This window comes from Notamacropus eugenii, chromosome 1, assembly GCF_028372415.1.
Source record: "Notamacropus eugenii isolate mMacEug1 chromosome 1, mMacEug1.pri_v2, whole genome shotgun sequence".
Lineage (NCBI taxonomy): Eukaryota > Metazoa > Chordata > Mammalia > Diprotodontia > Macropodidae > Notamacropus > Notamacropus eugenii.
Window position 1 is genome coordinate 290,772,085 of NC_092872.1, and position 4,968 is coordinate 290,777,052.

Below are 4,968 nucleotides of genomic sequence, written 5' to 3' on the forward strand. Positions count from 1 at the left end.
TCTTAGATCCTTGAATTGCTGAGGAGAGAGAAGTCTATAAGTGTTAGTCATCATACAATGGAGCTGTTTCTGTGTACAATGTTCTCCTGGTTCTGCTCATTTGACTCAGCATCAGTTCGTGTAAGTCTTCGCAGGTTTTTCTGAAGTTGGTCTGTTCATCATTTCTTATGGAACAATAGTATTCCATTACATTCATACACCACAACTTGTTCAACCATTCCCCAGTTGATGGGCATCCCCCTCAGTTTCCAATTCTTGGCCACCATACAAAGAGCTGTTGTAAATATTTTTGCACATGTGGGTCCTTTTCCCATTTTTATGATCCCTTTGGGCTGCAGACCTAGTAGTGGTATTACTGGATCAAAGGGTATGCAGTTTTATAGCCCTTTGGGCATCATTCCAAATTGCTCTCCAGAATGATTGGATCAGTTTACAACTCCACCAGCAATGCATTAGTGTGCCAATTTGCCCACATCTTCCCCAGTATTTATCATTTTCCTGTTTTGTCATGTTAGCCTATCTGATAGGTTTGATGTAGTACCTCAGAGTTGTTTTGATTTGCATTTCTCTAATCAATAGTGATTGAGAACATTTTTTATATTATTACAAATAGATTTAATGTCTTCATATGAAAGCTGCCTGTTCATATCCTTTGACAATTTATCAATTCGGAAATGACTTATATTTTTCTAAATTTAACTCAGTTCTCTCTATATTTTAGAAATGAGGCCCTTATCAGAGACATTGAATATAAAGATTGTTTCCCAGCTTTCTGCTTCCCTTCTAATCTTGGTTGCATTGGCTTTGTTTGTGCAAAATCTTTTTAATTTAGTGTAATCAAAACTAGAAGTAAATAAATTAATAAAAATAAAGTAATAAATACAATGTAATCAAAATGACCCATTTTGCATTTTGTAATGTTCTCTATCTCTTGTTTTGCCATAAATTCTTCTATTCTCCATATATCTGACAGGCAAACTATTCCTTGCTCTGCTAATTTGCTTACAGTATCAGCCTTTATATCTAAATTGTGTACCCATTTTGACTTTATCTTGGTATACAATGTAAGATGTTGGTCTGTGCCTTGCTTCTACTATACTATTTTCCAGTTTTCCCAGCAGTTTTTGTCAAATAGTGAGTTCTTATCCCAGAAGCTGAGTCTTTGGGTTTATCAAACTGTAGATTACTATAGTCACCGACTACTGTGTCTTGCATACCTACCCTATTGTACAACCCACCACATCGATTCTTAGCCAGTACCTGATAGTTTTGATGAATGCTGCTTTATAATACAGGTCTAGATCTGGTACTGCTAAGTACTGCTTTTGTTAAGCAGTGTGCCCCTTCCCCAGTAGTTGGAATCTTTGGGTTTATTAGACATTATGCAACTATGGTCTATGGACTTCGTTCTTGTGTTCTGGTCTCTTCCACTAATGAGCTCTTTTAAATTTTAAAGTAATATTTTATTTTTCTCCAATTACATGCAAAAACAATTTTTAAAAGTTTTAAGTTTTGAGTTACAAATTCTATCACTCTTTGTCTCTCCCACCCCTGCCCTGAGACAATAAGCAATCTAGTATAGGATATACATGTGCAATCATATGAAATATTTAATATTTTACATTTTGTGCAAGAAAACTCAAAAGAAAGAAAGAGAAGGAAAAAAGAGAAAAAGAAAGAAAGAGAAAAATAATGTGCTTCAGTCTGTGTTAAGACAACATCTTTTCTTTCTCTACAGATGGATAGCATTTTTCATGAGTCCCTTGGAATTGCCTTAGATCATTGTACTGCTGAAAAGAGCTAAGTCAATAATAGTTGAATATCCCACAATGTTACTGTTACTGTGTACAATGTTCTCCTGGTTCTGCCCACTTCACTCTGCATCAGTTCATGTCAGTCTTTCCAAATTTTCCTGAAATCTCCTGCTCATCATTTTTTATAGCTCAACAGTATTCCATCACAATTATGTACCACAGCTTGTCCAGCTGCTCTCCAGCCACTGGGCATCTCCTCATTTCCCAATTCTCAGCCATCACAAAGAGAGCTACTACATATCTAGTACATGCAAACAATAACTGTTTGCTAATAGTCCACCATCTTGGAAGGTTGAAAGGGTACGCAAGTGGGGACTTCCTCTAAGAGAAACTTGGGAGAAAAGTTTTTGAGGGTCAGCAAGAGCTGAGACCTGATGGGGCTCCTAGATTTCATGAAGTCTGACCCTCCCCCTTTTGACAAAGCAGGAAACTGAGGCCTAGAGAATGGGAGGGCCTCACCCAATGCCATCCTATGAATGAGAGGAAACTCAAGGGTTCTCGCTCTTGGTCCCAGGCTCTCAGCCCTGGGCTGGTGCTATTTGTCTCTGTCAGGATGTCAAAAATGGAAGCATGTGAGCTTCTGATGCATCAATACTAGGGTTCTCGAGGTACATGGGACCTCTTCCAGGTGTGCTCAGATCTGTCCAGATGGACAGTCTCCCACATCATTCTAGACCCTAGTCCTCTGACTCTCAATCCCATTTTCTTTCTGGCTTTGTTTATCCTAGCTGCATAATTTTCAGTCAGTGAAGTTACTTCTCTGAGCCTCAGCTCAGGATCTCTCAGGTCCCTTCCAATCATGTGTCTGCTGACCCTCAACCAACTGTTCCAGGGGAAGAGAACCTCTCTCTGTGCCTGGTCTCGATCTGACTTTTCTGGTTCCTCAGCCTCACTCCTCCATTTCTGCCTATGCTCTTGGATGGCATTTTCTTGGTGAATGGACATGTAGCTTTCCTCTGGCATCCTTCCCAGACTCACATTGGCTAATCTCATAAGCAATCTCTTCCTGCTTCTTCATTCCTCTCTCCCCTGCCCCCACTGCCTCCCCCAGGAACCCCTGATTCCCAGTTCCCCTATTCCTTGTTTGGGCTACTAGGGACCACCCAGTTCCAGCCCCAGGTGTCCCAGTGTGCTCCTGGCCAGGCCACAACCAGTGCTGAGAAGCATCCTGGGAGGTCAGCTGAGAGGTCAGTTGGGAGGTCAGTTGAGGACAAAGGCTCACCCCCAAAGCTCAGTCTGATAGATGGTAGAAAAGTGTCTGTGTCCCAGGCAGCCACCTCACCAAGCAGTTAGGAAAAGCTCTCAGGAAGGGGCCAATTCTATGGCCTCCCACACTCCCCTGACCACTCCATTGGCAAATCCTATCGACCTAGCCTTGGCCAAATTGCTCAAATCTGCCCTCTTTCCTACCAAGCCCGCAGCGACCTCCTGACATCAGGCCTTCATCTCCTCTTTCCTGGATTATACTAATAATAGCCCAGTTGGTCTTCCTACCTCCATTTTCTTCTCCCTCGAATTTATTTTGTCAGCCTGTCCTGGTGGCTGAGGTGCTTCCTAGCTGTGTGACCTTGGGCAAGTCACTTCGCCTTGTATGCCTCAGTTTCTTCATCTGTAAAATGAGCTGAAGAAGGAAATCTCCTTTGGTATCCTTGCCAAGAAAACCCCAAATGGGGTCATGGAGAGTCAGGCAGAACTGAAAGAACAGAATAACAAACAAGCCCTTGGCACATGTAATTCTCCTAATGCACAGTTCTTGTCAAGTAACACCATCCATGGCTTTCTATTGCTGAGTGAATAAAATAGAAACCCCTCATCCTGGGCCTCTAGCCCTCCACATGTATTCAGTCCAGCTTTCTCTTGTACTGTTCCTGTCCATGTTCTTTAAATGCCAGATGAAAAGGGCTCCTTTACCCTGCCTGTTCCATGATGGCAACTGCCTCCCACCTCCCCTCATTTGCCCTGTCCAATCAAGGACATTTTCTTTCTTCTTTCCTCCAAAAAGCCTCATCTCCTGATGTCCTCCCACCCTCCCTTCCTCCCTCTTTCTCTCCTCCCTCTCTCTATCTTTCTCCTTTTTCCTCTCTCCATGTCTCTCCTCTCTGTCTCTCTGTCTTTTTCTCTGTCTGTCTCTGTTTCTCTTTCTCTGTCTCCCTACTCCGCCCCCCCCCCCCCCCCCCATACCCTCACACCTCCAGGACTTTTCCCTTCCTGGACATTTACCCTCCTCATGACCTTCTCCCAGGTGTCCCCATCCAGGTACCATGGTTGCTGATGTGGGTTCTGTAGTGCAAGCTCCCAGGGCAAGAGATTCTGTACTGAGTAAAACAGCTGTATACAATTTGTCCTGTTTTGTATGCTTCTGTGGGCAGCAGCTCTACAAAACCAAGCAAGTTTAGGGGACTTGGGCAGAGGTGGAGGCTTAAGGCCCAGTTCTGCCTGGGAAAACTCCCTACCAATGCCATACCTCTGGTTGGCATGGCCAACCAGAGAGAAGTAGAGTTGGGAAGTAGGGGGTTGGCCACTCCCAGAGGTTTGTTCAGGGGGGTGGTTGCCATGCTTGGAGCCCTGGGGGAAGCTTGCCTTAGGTTCTGAGCCTTCCTGTTGAATAGGCTCAGGTTTATGGTTAGCAGCACCACCTGGTGGCCAAACAGCTCCCCACACAAACCTTCCTTATGATCAGAGGCTGAATTCAGGCTCCATGACTGGCATCTGAGAAGCCAGACCTAGAGAAACATCATTGCTGTCGATCTGGGCACACAAGGATGGGGACATTAATGCTTTTAGGGCCTGCGCTATTCCAGGCTCTTCCTCAATAGGGATGAGGCTGGTCCCGGGAGAGAAAGGGTAATCCCAGCTTGCCTAGTGGGGCTTCTGCCCTGCATCCTTTCTGCTGAAAGGTATGGGGAGCATGCTGCTTGATTTTTACCCCTCGGTTCAACTGGCCTGGGCTGTGCTGAGCCTCCCTAGCTTTTGCATGGGCCTCAAAACTCCCCCTCCCTTTGCTTCCCTTCATCTGACAGCCTCTCCTGTCCTGTGAGACTTGTTCAGTCCTGATGGATTCCGTTTGCAATCTTGAGAGCTTTTCCTGTTGAGATTAGAGCTGGAGGGTGTTTGAGAAAGTTAGTCCAATCCTCTGGGCCCAGAAAAGGGAAGA

At 44.6% G+C, this 4,968-nt stretch overlaps 1 long non-coding RNA gene across 1 annotated transcript; it reads right to left on the minus strand.

Annotated features, from left to right (window-relative positions):
• Positions 1-1,586: 1,586 nt before the first annotated feature.
• LOC140517671 (uncharacterized) lies at positions 1,587-4,302 on the minus strand. The gene is made up of 2 exons (XR_011971718.1): positions 4,035-4,302; positions 1,587-3,507 (listed from the first exon to the last, which is right to left on the minus strand). It is a non-coding gene; the product is annotated as an uncharacterized lncRNA (long non-coding RNA).
• Positions 4,303-4,968: the final 666 nt, after the last annotated feature.